Source organism: Cicer arietinum, chromosome 7 (assembly GCF_000331145.2).
Source record: "Cicer arietinum cultivar CDC Frontier isolate Library 1 chromosome 7, Cicar.CDCFrontier_v2.0, whole genome shotgun sequence".
NCBI classification, from domain to species: Eukaryota; Viridiplantae; Streptophyta; class Magnoliopsida; order Fabales; family Fabaceae; genus Cicer; species Cicer arietinum.
Genome location: NC_021166.2, coordinates 29,001,066 through 29,014,293, shown reverse-complemented (window position 1 = coordinate 29,014,293; position 13,228 = coordinate 29,001,066). Strand labels below are relative to the sequence as shown.

Sequence of the window (13,228 nt, the reverse complement as noted above, 5' to 3'; positions counted from 1 at the left end):
ATCATATAAACTCCAAAATATTATTAACTTTGGCTAAAAAGCCTCCGAGCCAATATCCAAAATACACAAAAATACATAAAGTATACTTTAAAATTATGGGTCTTACATTACTACCCCCCTAAAATTAGTTTCGTCCTCGAAACTATGCGTCGATAAATAACTCTGGGTGTTGTTCTCTCATCTTGCTCTCCAGTTCCCAAGTCGCATCTCCAGTAATTGGGTTCCAAACTACTTTGACCAACGAAACATCCTTGGTCCTCAATCGCTTAATCTTCCTGTCATCAATTCTCACAGGTGGTACTTCGAATGACATGTTATCCTTCAGTTGGATTGTGTCTGGGTCGATCACATGAGATGGATCTGCAAGATATTTCCTCAACTGTGACACATGAAACACGTCATGAATATTGGACAGTATCGGAGGCAATGCAATCCGATAAGCAACAGGCCCAATTCGTGCAGAAATCTGATATGGTCCAATGAATTTCGGAGTCAACTTCTTCGATTTCAAGGCTCTACCTACTCCAGTAGTAGGTGTGACTCTCAGAAAGTCGATTGGTGTAACACCCCGTTTTTCAAAGCGAGGGTATATTTTTTTTTTCAAAAGGAATTAAAATAAAACAGAGAATTAAATCAGGAAATGCCTTTGGATAAATAATTGAGTCATTATAATTTACAAGCAGCGGAAAAGTTTCTCCAATTATAAATCCAAAACAATTACACAACAACGAATGGTACATGGAACCCATTCAAGTAAAAAGTCAAACTGACAATATTAGTATAAGTACAGTTTTCCAAACTAAAAATACTCCACTCCAAAAAGAAGGACACCTAGTCCCTATACATCATCCTAATCTGATAATCCTACCAAAAAGCTATACACCCTGAGGATCTCCACGCGCCCCGTGAGATCCTCCTAACGTAACTGCAGTCAAGCGTTCCCATCTCCATTCCCGTCCGTAGGGTACGAACCGGTAGGACCGTCCTGACTCTCATCTGAGGGCAAAGCCCAGATTTCCACAATAATTGTAAAGGGTCACCAACCGAAATTAACAGATAACACATAACATTTAAGTTTTAAATGCACAAAATAACCTTTCAACTAAGCATGCACCTTAAAAGGATTTTCCATATGCTAAAAGTTCATATAATGCTTGCCAATTAACAATGAACTCAAAATAAAGTTCTCAATCCATCAAGTAATACATAACTGACCAAAGCATTGATAAATCAATTGAGCAATCGATTATCTAACTCAAAATAAGGACTTTTGCTGAGCCAATCGATTGCCAAATCGATTTGGTCAGTTCTGCTGAGTTTTTGCATGACCAAATCGATTTCTAAGTCGATTTTGTCAGTTCTGATGAGTCCCTGTGTTGCCAAATCGATTTCCAAATCGATTTCGGCAGTTTTGCTGAGTTCCTGCCTCTCTGCCAATCGATTTCCAAATCGATTTCTTAAAAGATTTTGAAAGACATATTTATACAATCGATTGGCAAATCGATTAGGTCAAAATGGTGAACTTCCTGCAACTCATCCAATCGATTGGGAAATCGATTTCCCTGATCGTTTTTCCAAAAATTCATGCATTAACTCAAGTCATTCCTAATCAAGTTCACAACCTAACACTTAGCAATTCCTACGCGATTACCACGACAATTGGGATCTCGATAACCATCATACTTACACACAACAATCAACACATAACACTTAGCATTTTCAACGCAATTACCACGGCAATTGGGATCTCGATAACCATCATACTTACACACAACAATCAACACATAACACTTAGCATTTTCAACGCAATTACCACAACGACTCAAATTCAAATCACTTAATCATAAAACTCAAATCAACCACGACTCGCGTGCCAAGCACCCTAATGCAATGCGTATATGCCAAAATGCATGGACTCGGAATTCCAAACCAAAACCCTCCTCGAAGGGCCGTAAATCATAATCGTACCGCCTATCGCAGGCCAAAGTACCAATTACCAAGGTGCCACCTATCACGGGTCTGCACGATTTACTAAAAAGCGTAAACCATAAACGTACTGCCTATCACGGGCCCGTATCGTTTACCGAGGTGCCACCTATCACGGGTCAGCACAACTTACTAAACGTAAACCGTAAACGTACCACCTATCACGGGTCAGTACAGTTTACCGAGGTGTCACCTATCACGGGTCAACACGATTTACTAAAAGAAAAAGCGGGAATCGTAAATGTACCACCTATCACGGGTCAGTACAGTTACCATGGTGTCACCTATCACGGGTCAACACGATTTACTAAAAGAAAAAGCGGGAATCGTAAACGTACCGCCTATCACAGACCAGTACTGTTTACCGAGGTGCCACCTATCACGGGTCAGCACAATTCACCAAAAACGTAAATCGTAAACGTACCACCTATCACGGGTCAATACAGTTTACCAAGGTGTCACCTATCACGGGTCAACACAATTTACCAAAAACGTAAATCGTAAACATACCACCTATCACGGGTCAGTACAGTTACCATGGTGTCACCTATCACGGGTCAACACGAATTACTAAATAGTAAATCGTAAACGTACAACCTATCACGGGTCAATACAGTTTACCAAGGTGTCACCTATCACGGGTCGACACAATTTACCAAATGAAATGCATGAGCATACACAGACTCCATTCACAACAATCGTTAAGCAAATGCAGATATTAAAAGATTCCCCATTTTTAATACCCATTTAACTTAAACGACTTTCAAACAACATTAATTAAATAAGTCATTAAGAGATTCCCCGTTCTTAATACCGATTTAACTTAATGATTTTCAAAACAAAACGTTAAGCAAACAAACATATTAAGAGATTCCCCATTCTTAATATACTTTTGACTTAAACGATTTTCACACAAAACATTCAGTAAACAAGTCATTAAGAGATTCCCCATTCTTAATACTCATTTACCGGAACGATTTTTCAAAAAACGATAGTTAAGTAACCGGGACATTAAGAGATTCCCCATTCTCAACGCCTAGTTAACTTGAACCTTTTCCTCAAATGCACATTAAGTAAACCGAGGTATTAAAAGATTCCCCATTTTTAATACTCGTTTAACTCTAATGGTTTTCAAATTCCACGGAAACAAACTCAAACATACTCTCACATTCAAACCATAATTCACAACAACCACACCAATTAACAAACATCAAGTTTCATTTACCCATAATCATACACAATGACATTCAAATTCATTTACCACGAAACATTCATCACTATAAACAAAACCTAACTCTAAGGTTTTTACCCATAACGCACTAGTTTGGTTTTTCCCCAAATCGACACATTTAACCCTAACAATTTCCTTCCCACACAACTACAGATAAGTCCCTAATGCAAGCTACAAGTTTGGAAGGAGCCCTTACCTCAAAGTTAGCTTTATCGAGAGTTTCCGGTTCCGCGAGAAATTCCGGTAAAATCTCCGCTCGCAACGCCGCTTCCAAATTAGTGCACTAGCACCGTAGCACGGAGGTGAGCAACTTTCCCTTCTATCTCTTCGAGAAATGAGGTTTGGATCTAGAAGAAACGGAGGGGTTTGTGTTTGGATCTCAAAAACCGTTTTTCTTCGTTTTCGAATCAAAGAGGAAGAGTGGAGTTACGAAAACCTTGGTCTAACCCTCACCCAACCTTGGGTCACTAGCTTTGAAGAAAAGGAAGCAACGAAAACGAGAAATGGAGAAGGATGGAATTTTGGTTTCACGGTTGGTTGTCTGAGGAAGGAGATGGAAAATTTGGGTTTTCCTTCCTTTCTATTTCTTTCCTTTGTTTTTCCTTTCTTCCTTTTTCCTTCCTTCCTTTATATACTATTTTCTTTTCCTTTTCCTTCCTTCTAGTTTTCCTTTCTTTTTCCCTCCAAGCAAACATATATATATAAAATAAATATAACTTAACAAATATCTCAAAATCTAGATATTTATTAAATTACCGTTTCACCCGAAACGCATTAAATTCTCCGTAAAGGATTCATCGCAGTTAAATTCAATTTATTTATCGACGAGAAAAAACCTTTAGGAAATCGATTTGGAAATCGATTGGCACTAAGTCAGGGGCTCAGTCATCCTGTTAATCGATTGCCTAATCGATTGGCTCAGTGAAAATCCTCAGTTTTAGTTGTATGATTGATTGTTCATGAATCTATCCATGTCTTGATTTGTTATGTTATAATTAGGGGATTGAGAACTTCATTTTACTTTCAATTTTAATTGGCAAAGTATTGTATGAACTTTTCGCATATTGAAAATCCTGTTAAGGTGCATGCTTAGTTGAAAAGTTATTTTGAGCATTTAAAAACTTAATTGCTATGTGTTAACTGTTATTTTTTTGGTTGGTGACCCTTTACAATTATTGTGGAAATCTGGGCTTTGCCCTCAGATGAGAGTCAGGACGGTCCTACCGGTTCGTACCCTACGGACGGGAATGGAGATGGGAACGCGTGACTGCAGTTACGTTAGGAGGATCTCACGGGGCGCGTGGAGATACTCAGGGTGTATAGCTTTTTGGTAGGATGATCAGATTAGGATGATGTATAGGGACTAGGGGTCCTTCTTTTTGGTTTGGAGTATTTTAGTTTTGGAAAACTGTACTTATACAAATATTATCAGTTTTATATCATCTTTGAATGGGTTCCATGTACCATTTGATGTTTATGTAGAAATGTTTTGGATTTGTAATTGGAGAAACTTTTCCGCTGCTTGTAAATTATAATGACTCAATTATTTATCCAAAGGCATTTCCTGATTTAATTCTTTGTTCGTTTTTAATTACTTTTAAAAAAAAAAAATATACCCTCGCTTTGAAAAACAGGGTGTTACACAATTCAGACGCAAAAGATGATAAATATGCAAAATACATCAGATAACAGATGTTGTGCGCCTGAAGCGCGCCCTGCGCGCCTGGAGCACATTTCTCGTGTTTCAGTTCTGTCAACGCACGCCTGGGGCGCGTGACGCGCATCAGCAATCATAAAAACGCAAATTTTTACTGTTTATGCATCTTTTTGACTCTTGGGAACTTGGGAGACATGTGCCCTAGCATAGAAACTCAAAGACGGTCGTTTCTAACGCCATTGAAGCAGTTTTATCAAGAACCATCCATGAATCATTCTTGTAATTCTTCTTTAATCCTTATCTTTTGTATCTCTGTCATGAGTAACTAAACCCTATTTGTTAGGGATGAGTGTAACCAGATGAAACCCTTATTTTTTTGATTTGATTTCTAGTTATATGAATGAGTTTATTGAATTGTTTTTCTCATCTCTGTGCTTAATGCTTTTTATTGCTTGATCAACATTAAAATGTTCTACGATTTGTATTCTGAAACGGAAGTGGACTTTACGAATGCTTGAGATGAGAAATTCATGAATTTGTAGTCTAGGGATAGATGCAGGTCATGAAACCAATTAAATTAGTTGCAGAGGCAATAGTTGCAGAGGCAATAGTTTAAAACCAATTAAACCCACTGGTTAGTACTCTGTAGATGGGAAGGTAGGTTGGACACATCTGACTGGAGCTGCGTCAGTAGGATCTTGCGGGGCACGTGGAGATCACCTGGGTTGTAAAGTTTTTTTGAGTCATGATCAAATTAGACGGTTGTATAGGGACTAGAGGTGTTTCTTTTATGGATGTATTTACTGTATGTTGGAAGACTGTACCTATACCAATATTGTCGCTAGACTTTTATTTTGATGGGTCCATGTACCAGTTTTTGATGTGACGTGGGGAAGTTAAGATTCTTGGGCAGTGCTATTGTACATGTGTCTGCCAAGAATACCTCAGGGGTATGAGCTATGTCTGATAGGTCTCATAGCCCCAGTGCATTTTGCTGTTTTAAATACTTTGGATTTTTATTTCAAACTATTTCCACTGCTTATAAATGTTGTTGACTTTTGTCGTTGTGTTACAACTTAAATATTTATCCAAAAGTATTTCCTTCTTTATTTCTTTGTTTTTATGAATCTGTTTTTTTAAAAAAATACACTCGCGCTGTTAAAAATCGGGGTGTTACAAGCACATTGCTCTTAAAAAGGAGGAAGAACCTGTGGTACAAAAAAGGGAATCACTCCCAAAACCAAAAATTCGACTTTCATTCCATCAAAGATTAAGAAAGGAAGAAAATGAAAAACAATTTGGTAAGTTTCTTGATGTTTTTAAAAAATTACAAATTAACATTCCTTTTGCAGAAGCATTAGAGGAGATGTCGGCTTACGCAAAATTCATGAAGGAGAATCTGTTAAAGAAAAGAAAAATTAGTAGTGAAACAGTGATGCTTACTGAAGAGTGTAGTGTTATTCTACAGAGGAAGTTGCCACCTAAGCTCAAGGATCTTGGAAGCTTCTCTATTCCTTGCGCTATTGGGGATAAAACTTTTGAGAAAGCCATGTGTCATCTTGGGGCTAGTGTAAGTCTTATGCCCCTTTCCATATACAAAAGGTTAGGCATTGGAAGAGTAAAAGACACACAACTGATGTTACAGTTTGCATATCGTTCAATGAAACACCCATATGGGGTTGTGGAAGATGTGTTGGTCAAAGTAGATAAGTTCATTTTTCCAGTGGATTTTGTGGTACTAGACATGGAGGAAGACAATGATATCCCTTTGATCTTAGGGAGACCATTCTTAGCAATAGGGAGAGCTATGATTGATGTGGCGGATGGCACTTTAACCTTTATGGAAAATGAGGAAATAGTTACATTCAATATTTTAAAAGCCATAGAGCATTCAAACGAAAGAGAAGGGTGCAACCGAATTGAGATTCTTAATTCGATAGTCGATGAAGAAGTTGAACATCAAGGACCCATTATGCTATTAGAAAGAGTATTATGCCTACTCCAAGATGTTGTTAAAGAAAGTAAAGATCCAAAGGTGAAAGAGGTTTTAGCCATGTTAGAAGCACCACCATCTTACTTCCCCCGTTTTTCCACTACATTGAAGGGGAATGAAGATGAATATGTAGAGAAAAAGAAAGATATGCCATTGGTTGAAGGATGATGTGTTCTTCCTGTCATATATGTCACATTGACAATAGTTGAGACGTCAAGCTAATGACTTTAAAGAAGCGCTTCGTGGAGGCAATCCACAGGTAGAGGTATCTTTTATTTTTTGCAATCTTATTTTTGTTATTTGAATTTGTTTCTTTCTAATTGTGTAAGCGTGCACTATGATGAAGAATTATTAACAACTTGCATTTGGCCTTAAGTTTTCTGTTTGGGATTCTGAAATTTAAACTCTATTTCTTTGCTCATATCATTGTTCAATTCGATAAATTTCACTAATGCATGCATTGTTGATTACTCATTGGTTGTCGAAGTCTCACTTGCCATTTAAAAAAAAAACTAAATAAATTTTGTAGTAGCATGTTTGGCATCATTTAGATAGTTCATACTCTTTCTTATTATCCTAGTTGTGAGCTTTTGGGCCTAAACACTTTAATTATTTGTTGTGTGATTATTCAGACATGTGTTATCCCTTCAGAACTTGCACTAATTCTGACTTGCATCACTTGTAATTTATACATACATTGAGACAATTTTATTTGGTCATTTGAGCCTTTCTAACTATCCTATGAAAATGTTATCCTTTGCTAGCCCCTTTGAGTCTTGCCCTTTTCTTTCGATTACTAGCCACATTACAAGTCAAAGACCTGACTTTAATTACATCACCTTACTTGGAGTTAGGTAGGAAATTTTTTTCTTGTCTTGGTAAAATTCTAAGTTTGGGGTTGCTCATGGGATAACAACCTTTTAAGTTTGGGGTGGTGATTCTCACAAAAAGACAAAAAAGAAGAAAAAGTAAAAGAAGAAAAAAAAATCAGTTTGTGTACTTTGGTAAATAATATCTTCTTGGTTCTTTTGTCAATACTTGAGAATCTCCAGAATGAAAAGGTGAAGAAAAATAAAAAATGGTAGAATAATTTGGAAATGTATGCTTAACTCCAAGTAGTAAAGCCTACTATCCCAAAATGTCTTCCCCTTACCAAAGCCTCATTACAACCCGAAAGTCTTCCAAAAGTGTATGTGTTTACTGCATTGTGATTGCTAACTAGAATTTTTTCAAGCCTATGGTTGTGTGATGCATGTTCTAGGATTTAAGTGATAAATTCATAACCCTTTCTAAACATTGGAGAGAAATTTTGGTGAGATTATGTGAAGAGAGAGTTGAACTTGATGAATGAATGTTAAAGTGTACAAATTGTGTTTTTTTTAAGCAACCATGGAGCATGATGAATATTTTGTTGTAGCTGGAACTTGGAAAATTGAGTTTGATTGGATTTGAGAAATTGAGTTTAAGTTTGCTTTTAGTTGCACCAAATCTGAAATTAATTGTTGCTTGGGGACAAGCAATAGATTAAGTTTGGGGTTGTAATGACTCTTCATCATATGCATATTTTTTATTGTTTTTAGTCTTACTTATCTTTTATTCATTAGTTAATTTAAGGATTTATTTAATATATTTTGTTAATTTTATTTCTTTGATTTAATGAAATTTTTATTTTCTTATTTCCTTGATTAAGTAGAGAATTTTCGGAGTTTTGCGTTGTTACTTTGTTTTAGTGCAGTGTTGAATTTTGGTGAGAAATCAACATAACATATGTTGAATATTTCAGCCATATATGGAGTTGTAGATGTCCAATTGGCGTCACACCAAGTTCAAATGAAAGCTAAGATCCACAGCTACAACTTTCATGACGACACCAGAGCCAAATTCAGACTCGAAAGAAACGAAAAATGCAGTATAATTCAGACAGCAGATGTTGTGCGTCTAAAGCGCAACAGCCGCGCCTGAGGCACATTTCTTGCCTTTTAGCACTGCCAGCGCGCGCCTGAAGCGCGTTTTCTGCTCCTGGGGCGCATGGACGCAACAACATTCATTAAAAATGCAATTTTTTCACTTTTTAAGGATCTTTTTGACTATTGGGAAGTTGGGAGACTTGTGTCCTAGCATAGAAACCCAAAGACGGCCGTTTCTAACATCATTGTAGCAGTTCTATCGAGAATCATTCATGAATCTTTCTTGTAATTCTTCTCTAATCTCTATCTTTTATAGCTCTGTCATGAGTAACTAAACCCTATTTGTTAGAGATGAGTGTAACAAGATGAAACCCTTATTTTTTTATATTTGATTTCTAGCTATATGAATGAGTTTATTGAATTATTTTTCTCATCTCTGTGCTTAATGTTTTTTATTGCTTGATTAACATTAAAATGTTCTATGATTCGTATTTTGAAACGGAAGTGGACTTTACGAATGCTTGAGATGAGAAATTCATAAATTTGAAACGGAAGTTATTTGACTATGATTTAGCCTATTATACACCAACTACGACGATGACGAATGTCCATATTATGTAATATCATTAAGCATAGCCTATACATTATAATTAACAATTTTTTAAATTCAATATCTACCAAGAAGAAAATAAAATAAACTATTTGAGTAAGAATCCAAAAACTTAAATTCAATAAATGAACAAATAACTTATAGTTTTAGGTTATAGGAACTTACCTTCTATAGTTATTTGTATGTGCTTTTCTATCATAGTGCAATTTCTCAGTTATAAATGGAGAACACTCCCAAATATCTACAATGTCAATAGAAAAAAAATTGAATTATAAATTAAGTTACAATAATTTCTAAAAATTTGTGACCATGGTTTTTCATGCCTCTATTTTCACATTAAGATATCTACGTGTTAAATACAATCAAGAAAATTGCTTAAGCCCTCTAAGCCTAAGTCTACTTCAGGAATCAACAACAAAGGTAAACAAATTGGTAACTGAGACAAGAATTTGATATTCAACTTCCAAAAATAAAAACAGCAAGTCAAAGATACATATAAAACACACTTTTAGCAATGGATGATGTATGATAATCATGAAAAAGAAAATTCATGTTTCACGCTTAAATTATATGAATAATAACTATCATGCTAAACATACACAATTGACAACAGAGGTCCTTCAAATTTTGGACATTTTGTGACCCACAACACCAAAATGCCTCGTATTAACTGGTCTAAATAACATAGGAACGTAATTAGTTTGACAATTATTACTTTAATCACTTGACAATTAACACTTGACAAGAAGATTTGGAGGCACACAAGACTTCTTCCTCTTCTTGGTTAATTTTTATTTGCAAATTTAGTTCATGAATTTTATTACGTGTTTTGTTATTAGCATGATTATGTGTAACTAGATCCATAGCCTGCGAAGGCTATGGCAGATCTTTTACCAATTTGATTATATTTTTCTCTTAAATTTATAATTTGTATCTTTCATCATAATGAATGAATTAATCCTTGCATTTTAATTTCAATAAGGTGTAGCTACCCATTAACAAGTTAATTAGTTTACATGTAAACTCACATAACTAATTAATAGAACTCTAGGATTAATTGATAAGGAGAGATTGGACTCACTATAACTCAATGTCTTATTTCAATCAATATTTAATTACGAGTATACTAGTTTGTAATGTTTTTTTAAGTGATTATTTTGGATAACTATGAAAGATACTGATCAAGGGAAATAATTTTTTTTCTATCACTGACCATAATTATTCTTAATACTAATAGATAAGATGATTGACATCAATTGAAAGTATAAATGATAAGTGTTTTATGCGATATAATTATATCTAGCATATGATTCCCAAACCAAGTTTTTGGCTTTTTTTGGAGGATTGAATAGTGTTTTAGGTTTTCAATCAATTTTTTCTAGTTAATTGTCTTGTTTGATTTTATTACTAACAATGTGGTGTTTGTAGATCAAAGATGGGTTATTGAAATTAATTGCATTTGGAGGGAATGATGGGCATCGATAATTAGCTAATCATGTGCATGATATCATTGACATGACTAATCATAAGGAAAAAGGCAGATGAGAATATGATGTAATTGACCTTCAAACCCTACACACTAGTATTGAGAGGCCTAAATAGAAGCTGCTCAATTTAAATTCAAGCAAATGATGTTTTAAATGCCACAATCAATTGGATAATTTAGTGGATCGCCTAATAAAGACCCTCATTTGCATCTCAAGTAGTTTGTAGAAGTTGGTAGAATTAGTTACTAAATATTCGAATGTATATATACATATTGCGACAAAGTTAATTAGACCTGTTAATATCTTTGTTGCTTATATAGACTTTATAGGTAACTGAAGAGAGAAAATAATTTTGAAATTTATTTTTGGAATAAATTTGGAGTTCTTTTTTACATAGATAAAGTCTTCTCCTATTTTGAATTCATTAAAGTTTTTTTTTTTCCAACATTCTCATTCTAAGCTATCTTGAAAGGTGGAGTTTGAAGACAAGGATTTGCAAAAGGGCCTTCAACTAATCCCTTTGCTATCATCCTATAAGCAGCTTCAGTTAAGTGAGCTCCATCCCAATTTATTAGTTTTGAGGTGTCTGAACAAACTTTCGTACCTGGCCCACCACATGGAATATTAAAATTGACATTGTATGGCCCATCTAATCCACAACATGCTTTCAAAATCTCATTTTTGTCGGAAGTAAAGGCTGCAATGTACATAAAACAAATTGAAAGTTTAAATGAATTTAACAAAAAATTGACAATAAATATTTTTGGATTAAAGAAAGTAAGAATAACACACACCATATTGTTGTGGTGCTTGATATAAACGTTTTGCATCATTGTAGTAGTCAAAATATATTATTTTAGCTTGAGAATTCTATTGTTGTAATGTCTTTATGGCATTTTTGAGTTGCTCGTTAAAGTATTCAACTAAATTATTGTAAGCTACCAAACACCCAAATTCATCAAAGTCTTCTTTCTTCTTACTATCAACCATTGTCAAAAAAGCAGCATTACACCCTATTGGAAAGTTCCCAGGAACCACAAGCTCAATCGCTCCTTCTTCAATTAACGCCTAATAAATGGAAAGAAAATTAAACAAAATATTTTTTATTTGTACTCATGTCCATGGTTCATTCGATTATATCTTTAAAGAAATCTAATTTCTAACGATTAGATTAATCATTCAAATACCTAAATTTGACATAACATACAGAGGTAGTATTTGCAATTGCTTCTATTATGATGAGGACAATTCTCGAATTGCTGTAATAGTTTTGTGACTGAAAGCATACTGGATAACATCATTTCCACCTATCTCTCCAACAAGAAACAATGATTTTTTTAAGTAGACATCACACTCTGTTACATAGTAGAACAACAATTATGTTAAAAATATTGAGAAAACATAATTCGTTTAACACAAGTACATTAATCAAGGAGTTATGATAATTATAAAAAAAAATACTACTAATAATCAAGGAGTTATAATAAAACCTTGTATGTTTTTACAGAGGGAGGATTTTAGCTCCTTAAACCATTCAAGTTGAACACTTAGTGAGTTATTTGTCGCTGGTACCATAACTCCACGATTTGTGAAAAACGATTCTTCATGTGCAGTGGAACTAGCAACGGAAAAATTCACTCCTTTCCTGATGTCTTGGTCTTTGGTAAGATTTTTTACGGCTGGCAAAAATGGCAGTCCATATGCCTCAGCTACAATTTGAATCGCCACAATTAAGTGAATTATAGATAAAAAATGAACCAATGTTGTTTTTTGATTTTGAAGAATGTAAACAACTTTAATAGATAGAGCATCTTTGAGTAAAAATACCTATAAAGTCTATGATAAGTCGTCCATTCGACAAACGTCCAGCTGGATGTTTGAAGTATGTGTAGCCATAAGGACTATCGCTAGGCATGGGATGGTCACGATGGAAAGCCATAGCATTCCCAGTATCACTTATAGAGTCACTGTAAGACCCATAATTTTTAAGCATATTTTATGTATTTTAGTGCATTTTGATATCGAACTCGGAGTTTTTTTAGCCAACGTTATTAATATTTTGGGAGTTTAAAGGACCAAAAAGTCATATTGATGCTCGATTAAAATTAATCGTCGATCAATAAATTAAATTAATTGCGGTGGATCTTTTACGAAGAATTTAATTCTAGAGAGTTACGTTAAAAATATCTTGGGCTGCTAAGAATTGCATATGTCACTTGAGTTGCAACGAGGATAGATATTTTTGGACAAAAGTGGATTGGAGAGGTTACGGGTAAAATGGTAATTTTAATAAATATCTAGATATTTGTTAAGTTATAATTAATATATATATATATATATGTTTGTGTGGAGGGAAA

General features: G+C 34.7%; 1 pseudogene; it reads right to left on the bottom strand.

Annotated features, from left to right (window-relative positions):
* Nucleotides 1-11,326: 11,326 nt before the first annotated feature.
* On the bottom strand, nt 11,327-12,864 carry LOC101507065 (GDSL esterase/lipase At5g45910-like; annotated as a pseudogene).
* Nucleotides 12,865-13,228: the final 364 nt, after the last annotated feature.